The sequence below is a fragment of the Cygnus atratus genome, chromosome 3, assembly GCF_013377495.2.
Source record: "Cygnus atratus isolate AKBS03 ecotype Queensland, Australia chromosome 3, CAtr_DNAZoo_HiC_assembly, whole genome shotgun sequence".
Classification (NCBI taxonomy): domain Eukaryota; kingdom Metazoa; phylum Chordata; class Aves; order Anseriformes; family Anatidae; genus Cygnus; species Cygnus atratus.
Genome location: NC_066364.1, coordinates 118143043 through 118155862, shown reverse-complemented (window position 1 = coordinate 118155862; position 12820 = coordinate 118143043). Strand labels below are relative to the sequence as shown.

The following is a 12820-nucleotide window of genomic DNA, read 5'->3' as shown; positions in this document are numbered from 1 at the left end:
AGGGGTTGGCAAATTTCCATGAACACTAGGTATCTGTCTAACTAAATTTGCAAGTTCCTCCAGCTGCCCTGGGGAGCTTGTAAGTTCCTTGAAACTTACTCCTGTCCTCATGGCAGTTACAAGATGTGACTGCTTTGCCAGCAGAGCTGGTAAATTCCAAGAACCCTAGACACTGGATTCAAAGAAATTACAACCCTGCTGGCCACAGTGGTCAAGCTAGAAATGTTTTTGTGTTTCGTGATCCTTAGCTGTTTTTACATGTAGTTCACAAGTTGCAATTGTGCATCTACGTAAAAGACTTTGACAACAAAAAGCCGGAGTTCTTGGTGGTAGCAATTTCAGCCAGCACAGTGCATCCATGGGACTTGGAGAAGTTGCAGAGCTGATGGTTTCTCAGCAGAGCTTCTAAACCTAGTGGTCTCTGGACAGAATGTTTCTGAGGCTGTCCTCCAGTTGGTTTAGCAAAGGAGATGCTACTCTCATGGCCCTCAAAATTCGGGGATGGGATATAATCAGTCACATCATTAAATGACCTTGTACTTTGTGTGAAGCCTAAAATTAGTGATTCGTGGAGATAACATATTCTGCCTCTCAGCTGGCAAGTTTGGAAGCCTCTCTATGTCTTGATTTGAAGGAAGATTGGAATTAGGAAAGTCCAGTTTTCACTGAATGAGAATACAAATTCTTTGACCCTTCTATGGGAAGTTTTAGCTGAGAAGAGGTTTCTACTTTTTGTCAGAAAGTTTTCCTTTGGTGCAAGACCAGACAATCTGTATTCAGATGGTAAGGAGGGGGATGTTTAGATTTAGAAAATTAGGGTAAGTTGGGTAAAAACTGAATTTTACAGTGATTTTTTTTTTACAGTCTAACACTAGAGTTTTGTCTCACAGAAATTAGAAGTTCCATACAGGTTTTAGTACTGCATTTAGAAAAAAGTAACGCTCTAAATTTATTATATCTGACATTTGAAGAACATCTAGCAAAAGAAATAAAAATATTCCAAATTTTTCTTATGACCAGCATGCATTGTATTACAGTGACCGTTTGGATCAAGGGATCACGTATATTCTTGACATCTTTTCCCTTCATATTCTGTAGAAACCATGAAGAGGTAGAAACAACTGTTTTTTGTTTGTTTGTTTGTTTGTTTTTTTCCTGTAAAGTGTGTAATAATTTGCAAGTTGAATCCTACACCTTCATGATGTTTGGAGGCTGGACTTCAGAACTTAAAAATTCTTTCAATGTTATTTTTTATTTGTGTAGTGATAAACGTAAGTGTTCATAAGTAGCATAAATTGATATGAACCAGTAGAAAATATTATATATAGAAATTATATGGCTGTCAGAATTGGTTGGGAAAAAAAGAGAAGATTATTGAAGGAGTAGGAAAAGTTTTTCAAAATGGGATATTATTTATATCTGAAAAACGCCTTCCAGAGTCCAAGGCTTTTTACCCAGTAACCATCCCTTTTTTTCACTGGAGTAACATTCCTATTACTTAAAACACAAAATGCTGTGATGTGTCTCTCCATCTTGCAGCACCTGCTGTGCCCAAGAAAAAAGTAATGTCCTATGTTATCAAAATTGCTTTCTTCTATTTTAGTAAATGTAGTAGAAAAAATGAATTCTGTAGTCCTGTTTGATACTATGTGCTTACTGGGCAAATGATGCTTTCTGAATATAGGTGGGTGCCTGAGAAAACACAGCTGCAGAACTGGAGTCTAAACATACTGTTTTGTATTTATTGTTGACTACATAAGGTGTGTGCCACAGTATGTTTATGCTTCACATTGCCAACTGTGCAAAGGGGCTGTTGCAGCTATGTACATCCACATCCATACGTTATCATATGCACGTTATTACCTAAAACTTTGCCTATGTCATCAGGCAAACAGCAGTAAAGATAGAAAAGAAGATTGCTCATTGGATCTGTGTTTTCAGTGTCTTCTTGCTGTTCCTTTTGCAAGTAAGAGCAGCATGGCTGTGGGGGTGTTGCAGTATTGTGGGGAGGTCAAAGAAAATGATTGGTCTTAGAGGAATGCCTTCTTCATAAAGTTCTGTTCTCTCTTAGCTGAAACATAGGTTGTTAATCTTTCCTCTTCTGTAAATAAGGGAGCATGGTAATGTATCTTTGTGTCAGAGCAGGTTTTTTTGTGTGTCCATAGTCTCTCTCATTCTAGCTCTGTGCATTAGACTAGTTCGGGTGTGTGCCAACGTAATCTTCTGTGGCCATCTTCTCTTCTGATGTGACTCCTTCTTCAAAATGTTGTGGGCAGTCATCTTCTGGGTGGCTGCTCTGTGTGTGTTTTTCCCATTATATTATTAGTAAAGCCAACTGTCAGTTGTGAATCTTCGTGCCCCCCCCCCCTTGCTTCCCCAGTTTTGATTGGCAAATCTTCCTCTCCTTCATAGTTAGTGGTTGAATAGGGTTTGCTGGAAGGAGTGAGAGAGCAGATCTCCAGTGGTTTGAAAATTGGACTTGATGTGTATGACACTAATATCAATTTTGTCAAAGCTATTGATGAATAAAACTTTACTGATGTTTTTCCTTTTTTGATTAAAGTTAACTCTTCCTGTACAAGCTTATTACTCATCTTACATATATCTCAAGTATAATAGCTGTAACTGTTAAGACAGTAATTAAACTTCAAAGCTGTATTATTAAAGGCTCAACAAGAACACCCCAAAGCAGAAGAATTTGCAGTTAAGACTATACAAATCCATCCTTGACTAGTCCACAGTGAGTAGGGATTATGTAGCACAGTAATAGCATTTGCTGTAAAGAGGATCCCTGCAAAATCTAGACAATGGACTGCGCAGAGTACAGAATCTGGCTGAATGTTCCAGGATTATGATTTGGGGATTTTCTTTATTTCTTTTAATAGACATGGCTTTGCCTTAAAGGGTGTAGCTGAAATTCACTTTAGATAAGCAGGACTCTTTGGTCCAGAATTTTGCCTTGACAGTCATCTGTAAAAAATGTTAGCTGATGTTTCATTCCAAAATAATGAACAAAAGGCTTGATTCTGCTGTTGGATCTGGGTTTATGAATCATCAAAAAGTGCATTAACCTATGTGTGTGGGTGGCTAGCCGCAGCGTATGCCCCGAGCTGTTGCTCCATCAGGACTGTAGAGTCGTCCAGGAGGGTGGACAGCTTTGTGCGTCTTCCCTGTCTGTGCTGAGATATGGTCCAAGAGGGAGGTGGATTGACCAAAACTGGGGAGACCATAGACCTCCGTGCTAGTTAGTCATACCCCGCTGTCCGAAATGGGCATCTCTGGAGCACATTTCTTGGGTGTAACTCATTGCATGAGCCTGATGGAATAAATATGGCATCTAAACATCTCCAAGTATGCAGTCAGGAGAGAGGGGGACCGGTCATTTAAAACATCTCTCTACTTGCTAATATACTTGGGCAGAAACTCAAAAGATGTCTAAACTTGTCTGGAAGACTTCTTTGTGTCCTTAAAGCAGGAATTACAGATTCTCTTTTGGATGCAATGACCTGTTTCACCACGGGTATTCACCTTCTTTTCTTTCCTTGTTGCTCAGTTTTTTTTTTTTTTCCCTATGTTTTTTTTTCTTCTTCTTTGTTCTTTCTCCCACATCTAGGAAGAATTGTGGAATAGTATAGTAAAATTTAAGCAATTTTTTTTGGAACAACCAGTGTTTTTCATGCATACTCAGCTGCCAGCTTTTCATACAAAGGAAAGCTTGAAGGAAGAAGCTCTACTGAGTGGAGGTACAAAAAGAAGTCATTCTTCAGACAGTGTGTAGTTAAGCTGGAGATCCTTGCCTCAGTTATTATGGATGCTGGAGCTCAAGGGGGTGCAGGACAGGTTCGTGACAAATAAATTTGTTAGGGATGCTAAATGCATGGGAACATATGTTTCAGGGAGTTCATGAGCCACAAACTGTTGGAGCCTGGAAGAGCTTTTGGGAAAGTATCCCTGTGCTTACCTTGTTCTGGCACCTGCTTTTAGTTATTGCCATGGGAATTGGATGGATCTTTGGTCTGATGCCATTATGGCCATTTATATTGGAGGGGAGGCCTGGCCCGGATGAGATTTTCTGTGTGTGTAGAGATTCCTTGGAAATACCATCATGGAATTTATTGCCTCTCAGAAGCAGTGAGAGCAGAGTGGGAGACTCAGCATGTTAGTATTTAATTAATAACTTATCAAAAACTTCCTCCATCTTATCTCGTCGTTTTTCTCCCATATTTTGTGTCACAAATGAACGCGGTGCTCTGTGGGTAACAGACCTGGTGGAGCATTGCCTTTGCTCACTGCAGAGGCTGAACCGAGGAGTAGGTGAGAGCAATGGAAGTGCTGACTGGCTGGCTGCCCTCTTGGCAGTGGGAAAAAAGGACATGGGGAGAAGTACAGTTAGTGCCATTTTTTGTGGCTGTCCTTGCAGACTGATTTCGCAGTAGCTGAACTGCGTCAGAAGTGTGAAAGGGGAGAATAAACCAATCATGGAATAGGAATAAGTGTCCCCCTTTTGCCTTCTTACCTGTTCCCAGTGGCTTCAGTGAGGGAGCTCAGAGGCTGGCCCTAAGCATTCAGCAGGGAGGCAAAGAAAAAGCAGAGAGGAATCCATCACTGCCTGCTGGTAGGGAGGCTGAACGAGGGCTTCTTAAACCCTCTGCCCTGTGTTTTCTTTGTGAGATGCCACATTCAAAGGATGTGTCTTTCCGTCTGGGTATGTTTGTTCCTGTCTTTCTGCAAATCCCCCCTGGAGAATGCATGGACATTATTGGGGTTCTGGGAAGCTCAGTGGTTTGCTTTCACTGAAAAGCTGCTCCCCTCCCTCCCTGGATCAGCTGAGCTCCCGTTGGGGGGAGGCTTCTTTCATCACCCACTGAGATGAGTTGATGTCTGTAGGCTGCAGATACTCCCTAGGCTGATGTTGCGTGCCGCGACAGCAGCAGCCGTGGCTTTTCTCTGCTGCAACAAGTGTTGCCTCTTGACGCTGCCTCCCCTGAGGGATCATTAGCAGGGTGGAGGCTATTTTCTTTCCTAGAAACAGGAAGAAAAGAAGAGGATGAGATGGGAGGCCTGAAACAATCTAGAATTAGATTACACTGTGAACTCAATGACATCAGCTCCCTTCAGTCTTCCCACCCATTTGCTCTCACAGCATTTCTATTTAGGCTGAGCAGGATCTGATGATACCTATAATGTTGTGCTAATTCCTCGGTGGTTAATTGGGTCCAAAGCAAAGGCCCAGAGCTGCCAGCCCCACTCCCTGTACTGTGGAGCCCATAGTTTAATTAAGTGCATGTTGCACTGCACAGGCAACTGGATCTAACAGGCCCAAAAGCACTGGACAGCAGAGAACTTCAACTATTGTCAAGGGACAGAATCATCTTGAAATCTAGTAAATTAAAATCAAACCTAAAAGTAATAATAAGGCTTGCAGCTTTTGTTGTAAGAGATCTCTGTCTCTCTTGCCCCCCTTCCCTCCTTTGTGCCTAGATAGCCACAAAGCTGTTAGGTTCACAGAATACATTCACCTTTAGTGTAACTGAAGGTCAGTGCTCATTCTTTTTTTTTTTTTTTTTTTTTTGTTAAAGACAGACCAAAGAAAAGTAAAAGTAAAACGGCTCCTGTAGAATGAAGGAAACTAGCTCTGTGCTTTATGGCTATAATCATTTCTGAGAAGGATGTACTTTTGTTGGCTAGGATTGACCTGGCCTCTGTCTAAATGGGAGTCTTGTGCTTTGAGAGGGGAGGACTACAACTGTATGCTGTGAGACCAGAGGGCAAGTGGCACCAGCCAGTGCTAACTGCAGAGCACTCAACCCTATTTAACTTACGGAGTAAATCTGTCCACACATTGCCAGCTGGCCAGGTCGTAACATCTCTTGCATCCAGGCCCCTGCAGAAATAAGAATGTGGAATCAAAGAACATGATTAGTGGGACTCTTCTCTTCTCTTCTCTTCTCTTCTCTTCTCTTCTCTTCTCTTCTCTTCTCTTCTCTTCTCTTCTCTTCTCTTCTCTTCTCTTCTCTTCTCTTCTCTTCTCTCATAAAATACTTTAGTACATAAATAACTATTTGCTATTACTATTAATTATTTAATCCTTTTATTGCTAGCTCCTTTCTGCCACAGTTATTCCTCACATTTTGTGTATATCTGGCCTGTGGGACTATGCCACTCAGTCATGCATGATGTGATACATTTTTGGCACTAGAAAAGGTCAGAATAAATAAAATAACAAATTTCCCCCTGAATGAAAGTGTTTTTAAAAAGATAGCCAGGCAAAAGTAGAGAAAAAAAAAGTGGAAGGCCAGTGTTTCTAAGTCTTGACAGGCATGAAATATTTTCCCAGGAAGGGAAAGAAAAGGCTAAGAAACTCTTCGGTTTCTTTCAAACTGTTCCATCAGAATCTCAGTGCCAGCTGGAGACAGCATGGATCTGCACATGCAGGAACCTGGGATTTGCTTGGAGGGAGGGAATTATAGGCCACAGTTTAATCTCATCACAGATGCAAACCAACACAGGTGCTGTTGATTCCCCAGAGGGGCTGGAATAAATTCAGTGTCACTGCATAAACAGCAGTGTTGTGAAGCTGGCACTTACCTTTCTGACCTTACAGACAACATCTGCTTACTCAGGCTTTGTGTCTTACTCCTAAAATTACTCTTGCCACAAGCCATGTTTCCTGCCTTTCAGAGAGCGCTCCGTGCCTCTGCATGCACAGCGGTGCCTTTAGATGGCTTTTATGCTATGCAAATTGCTTTCTCACTGGGATGGTTCACTCCGAGGATTTAACCTGTGGACCTGTGCCAGCACTTCCGATCTCCGAAGACATGGATTCTGGATTGAGGATTTGAATATGGATTTTGCTTCCTACCAATGTAATACAATAAAAGAAACCTTTGGTTAAGAAAGCCTACAATTTGTGGGATGGAGATCAGTTCCAGATCCCCGTTCTCTTCCAACGTTTGTGGCCAGGCTAAGCTCTGTGTGGAAGAAATGGGTAAAACTGATGAGGAAACAGCCAGGAGATTGTAGTTACCATTTTTGAACTTCCGGTCTGAATAACAATAATGAATAAACAATGCCAGATGACTCTGGTTGTATCGTAATTAAGTTCTTAGGCATCCATTTTCCACTCAGAGAACTGTGGAGGTGATGTTTTCTGTCAGAGTGCAGATATGATTTGCTGGTTATTTTTCTGAGAAATCATTGCAAATAAATTCACTGGTAGTTGTGATATCCCACTGTACATCTTCCTGATTCAGTTTATCCAGACTTCTGCTGTAGATTGGTGATCACAAATTCACGTGGGATAAGATATGCTCAGGATAGAGATATGAGGCGTTCAGCATATCCACAGATGTACTTGGAGGGTCCAGATGCTTTCCTCTGAGCCAGTACCTAGCTACGAAATTGTGCTCCAGATTGAAATTGTGTTGATGATGGCTGTGTTCTTCAGGTGAGATCTAAATTAAGTCTCAAATCATTTTTGGAGATGTAAAAACTCAAATAACTTGGAAGATCTGTCAAATCCATATATTCTGTAAGTTGTCTTCTACTTACCCAGTTATCATGTGCTACTGAAATTGGATATGCCTCATTCAGTTCCTGACTGAATTGCTGGGCATTGCCATTGTATGCTGTCCTTCGCTGTGTTCCAGTTCAGTGTGGCCTCTGCTTCATCAGTGAAGAAAAGATTCCTCTCTATATACTTTTCCATTCTTGTGTATAAATTAGTATGCATATTTTATGTGTATATATTATAAAAACACGTAACAGATTGTAAACAATTTTGCAGTATGTTGAAATAAGTGGCTATTGCTTTCAGTGTAAGTGGCTATTGTCATTAACAATGCCTATATTTTAGGTATGTCTTGCAAATCCTTTATGGAGAGAAATCCGTTGTTGAGTTAACCACCTCAGGCAAGAGCAATCTTCTTTTCCTTCTTTTTTTTTTTTTTCCTCCCAATCCAGTTCTAATGCACTGGCATGACCTGAAAGGGAGCGAGGTGTCCCATTGAACAGTTTAGCTTTCCCTCTTATATAACACTATGATTTTGTGACAGAGCTGTCAAGTTTTTGGTGGGTGGACATTTTGCAAAATATCTAATCATTACAATATTACAGCTATTCATGTTAGAAACTCACAGATGCTTGTTTAGATGCTGAAGGCAATGCATTAGGAACTGATGGTGACTGATTATTATCCAATCAGTTCCTGATGCAGTATCTGCGACATCAAAAACTCTGCAGTGGCTTTGGTTACATCCGAAATTTTTCAATTGCAGTGTCTCCACTTAATGCCTTTTTTGTTAATTTTAATCTTCAAATGCTGAGGCTCAACAAGGCTAGTGTACTAGGAAGAAAAAAAAAACTGCTTAATTGCACTACTCAGTTTTCTAGGGGAGATACAACTAACTTTCCATGAGCACAATAATGGTTTATCTAAGAATTACTAAAAACAAATATTGCCAAGAAAGACTTTAAATAACACTGATAGCAAGCCATATACATCTACAAGTTTTTCTTTATTCAGAACCATTGTGTGTTGCTTGAATAGCTTGAGAAAGCAAGTCAGCAAGTGTTCTGCCTCTCCAAAACCCAGGAAATGATGTAGGCTCTCAGCAAGGTGAGTCCGCAAATTCAGTAAGTTGTGAAATTCATGAGAAACTCTAACCTTGTGCCAGTGTGTATGGGCTTTTTGCATGCAGTATTTCGGCAACGAGAACTAGAGACTGGTGCTACTGTCCTACTTCTCATACATTTTCTGGATCTTGAACCAACACCACATTTGAAAGGAAGAATTTGGTTTCAGCCCTGAGTCTTGATAGCTGGCCTGTATATTTGCATTGGATGTGTATGAGCCAGATATGTCTGTCCGTCTGCTGTTGACGTTACTGTACTGAGAGGAAATAACACACAACATAAGCAGAATATGGTCATCACAGCCCTCAGACATCAAGATTTCTGCTTCCATCCACTGTGTTTGAAAGAGTGCAGTCAAAGATTCTGGAGGCAGTTGTGTTTTGTATTTCTGTACAGGCCTAAACCGTATCAAAGTAATCTAATTATTAGTAATCTGGGAATAATCTAATTATTGCTTCTGTGGCACAAATGTCATGTAATCTATTAGATCTGTCTGTGAAAATATTCTGCAATCTGTGTCCCACAGTGATCTGGATGTTTTTGTTAAATTGGACTTGGGGTGTGGAAGAAAATTAATTTTCATTCTACAGTGAAAGGTGGTTGGAAATTGCTTACAGTGAATAGGGGAATTTAAAGAACATTTTCCAGGGAAAAACAAACCATGTCAGTGACATCTGTTGACTAATGAGAGTGATAACTAACTCTGCATAAACACAATGAACAAACTCTACACTTCTACATCAGAGGTACTTCTGTTAGCAATTACTGAGATAGAAAAATCATCACTTCACCAGGGCTGTTTTAGACAGCCCACTTTTATCTCAGAATGATTTTCTTCTAAAGTTTTGCAAGGCAAAAAAGAAGTTGTCTCATACCTGTTTTGCTCAGCACCAGCTTCTGTACATCAGAGTGAAACATCCTTATCAGGATCCTTTGATCCTTAGCGTAACACGAACAGATTTTGGCAGACTACAGGTGCTCCTTAGAATCACACGTAAATAAAACATAGGAAAAAAGTCCCTAAAGATCAGCCATCTGGAGCTTTCAGCCATTAAGATGTAGTGAAATGAATATAACTATTTTATGTGCACTGGCTCTGTATAAAATTCCTTCCTGCTGGGTATCCATAGGCTGATCTAAAGCCATCTAGCATTAATGGGAGTCTTGCATTGATTTCTTCATCTTTGAATAAGGCTGTAAGTGCTCAAGTTGCAAGCACTGCAAACATGGATAACAATATTATAATTATGGCTAAGGAGGTCACATATTTGTTTGACAGTTTAAGAAAAATATATGAGTGGCATTTGGTAGCAAGGAGGGTCTTTGCTTTCCACAATGCTAAATACGTGCTTCAGCATAACCAGATTTACACTTGATTACTTGATAGCTAGCTAACTAATGATCTTGGTATCCACCCAGAGTCAGTGATCACCTTATCATGAAACTGTGGTGACTTCATAAATTGATGTGGTTGAACGAGGGACAGAAGATACTGTTTTAATTTGCTTATTTCTAATGGTATCTCTAGTTAAACTTCTGGTTTTAAGGTAAAGAGCTAAAGAAGAGTTACACAGAAGTAATTGTACATCTCATTTTCCAAACATTGCGTTAATCCATGTTACCATGAATATGGACACAGATATGATAGCTGTGTTTCTTGAAGTGGCAGGTTATCATAGAATCAGAGAATCATGCAATATCTGAGTTGGAAGGGACCCACAACGATCATCGAGTCCAACTCCTGGGAACTCTTTTGTTCCTCTTCAGCACGTTAACTTAAACTTTAAAAAAGTTACAAGAATCCTGACTGGTTTGAGCTGGCACATTACCAAGGTCATAAACCCAGGAAAAAATGTTTGCAATTGTTTTGGGTAATGGAAAATTAAAGGTAGATGGTGGCTGTCATGTAACACTAATCACTGAACTTGTGACGAGACAGGGAGGAAGTGAAAAGTCTGGGCACAGAACCTTGTTTATCTTAAAAACCTAAGATGTGAAGGATTAAATGCAGAAAAGCTATCATCTGCCCTGCAGTTTGGTGCTAGAGCAGTGTTTTCACAAGGTATTTTTGCAAGTCAGCTTTTCAGCGGAGTTGAAATGTGATGTGATGCCGGCAGAACATGCTAACCCCATTGGCACCACGATTGTGTTGCTGCTGCAGAGCCGGGAGGGCAGGAGGTATCGTGGCAAGGTCTGGAGCTCAGCGTGCTCGATTTGCGTGAGCCGCAGGGTTAATCCTGTGCACATGGTTTGTTGGGGTGTTGTGCACTGCAGCAGTACATCCTGGCTCTGTAATTTAGGTGCCGTGCTGGTTTATTAATCCATTAGAGCAAAGAAATTGCTGTGTTTAGCATAATCCCAGATACCACTGTGAGAGAATTATTAACTGCTCACAGTTGCCAGCTGAGATTAAGCCAATTCACAGCCATCCAGGTTAGGCCTGCAAGTGGATTCATGTCAGCTAAGTTTCTTCCCTAAATGCCTTACAGAAGAAAAAATGGCAAAGTTCCACAGACAGCAACTGGTGCTGTGAAGATCTGTCATTAAAACAGTTAGGGTCTCTTTGCATCTCCTTTGAGAGAAGTCCTATTAAGCAACTGCACTTGTTGAGTTAAGACCTGGTTTATTTGGTGATACTTGGCATGCCCCAATTTGCATGTAAACTGATAAAGCATAATTCAAGCTTGTTCGTTCTGGTTCAGCCACTGCTTATTTGGCTTCTTTTCTGTAACGGGGAATACAATAAAATGCAAATTCAAGGAAACTCTCTAACTGCTGAGCAAAAAACCATTTATGTCAAACTTCTAAAAATGATGTGCGTGTTTCTTCAGCTCCTTGCACTTACCTCCTCTCATGCTCCTGTAACTCTACTGATCAGTGCTTTCAAGCCAGGGTAGCACCATTGTGCAGAGAACTACAACCAAATCCTGCTCTTGTGTTTGGTCAGTATGGAGCTCTGCCAGCGAATCTGAAGGACACCGTTAGTAACTGGAATCACAAATGTTTACAAATAAAATGCAGGAACTGCACACAAGAACAGACAAGAGTAGAAGAACAAGTTGGGTGTACTGGAGACATCTGGTGAAGTTATAAGAAGAAAAGTAATGTTGAGAGAAAATCTGTAAGAAAGTTTTCTGAAGGGTGAAGTAAAATATAAGCATGTTTCCTAGAGCTGATTACCTACAGAAGATGATAAGCAAGATCATTCCCTTTGTTTCATCACAATTTGCTGCAACAGCAAAATACTGAAGCAAGGAGAGCCAACTACTTCTTTTCCCTGCAGGTTGTATGGCAATGCCCTGCTCTCAGTGTCTTAGTGAAGGCCACCATCGCCCTGCCCCGGACACATCTTCCCGGCCCGCGTTGCACTCTGCATTAGGCGGCTGCAGAGCGGGTACAGCAGCCGCTTGTGCTTTGTGTCCTCTCCCTGGGGCTCTCCGGCAGCGCTCTTCTGCAGCACGACGGAGAGGCAGGGGCCTCAGGCTGCGGGGGGCTGCTGGTAGTTCCAGTGAAGTCCTTGTCTTGCACGAGCCCTCCGAGGATGTGTCTTTGGAGCAGATGTTCTTGTGGGGTTGTGTTGCTTTCCTTACCTTGCACACTAAAACCGTGAGGCCCGCAGAATACAGCCTGTACCATTGCTGGTGCAGAGATGTTGGTTTTGCTCTGGGAGAAATCCCATGCATAGTGCAGCCTTGCAGCATACTGGCAGGGGAGCAGTTCAGAAAATCCTCTGAAAAAACTGCCTGCTACTGGAACAAACTAGAGGCAGGCTTGGCAGGTGGTCTGATTATATTTGCTCTGCCAGTTCAATAGTATTTGCTGGACAAAAGAAGGCATCAGGTGATACAGAAAGTCCCAAACAAAGCTCCAGACAAATGCAGACATGACCAAACTTTCTCATCTGTTGCATATCTGTGGAAGTGGAGGAAAACTTGTGGCTGAAGGAGTAGGCACAAGAGCCAGAGGGCATATCTCTTCTGTTGATTTTTGTATGGGTGGCTACTAAACACAACACAACTGAGAATTCGGTTTCTTTGTGTTTCTTCTGCATTGCATAAACTGTTTTCCATTGGTGACATAAGAGTTAAAACCATGGGGACTAAATTCTTGTTACCCCTCTTCTTGCTCAGTCATTTTTGGCATGCACATTTTTCTTGCTGCCACTCAGCGTACATGGAATTGCAAC

General features: G+C 41.3%; 1 protein-coding gene across 2 annotated transcripts in view; it reads left to right on the top strand.

The window, feature by feature from the left end:
* CCDC85A (coiled-coil domain containing 85A) overlaps positions 1–12820 on the top strand; it is a 182408-nt gene that overhangs the window by 14803 nt on the left and 154785 nt on the right. The window contains exon 1 of one of the 2 annotated variants that reach the window (XM_050709441.1): positions 3495–3520. The exons of the other annotated variant lie outside the window; for it this stretch is intronic. The gene's annotated coding sequence lies outside the window, so the exon portion shown is untranslated. Of the gene's footprint in view, positions 1–3494; positions 3521–12820 lie in introns of those variants that run through there. 2 annotated transcript variants of the gene reach the window in all.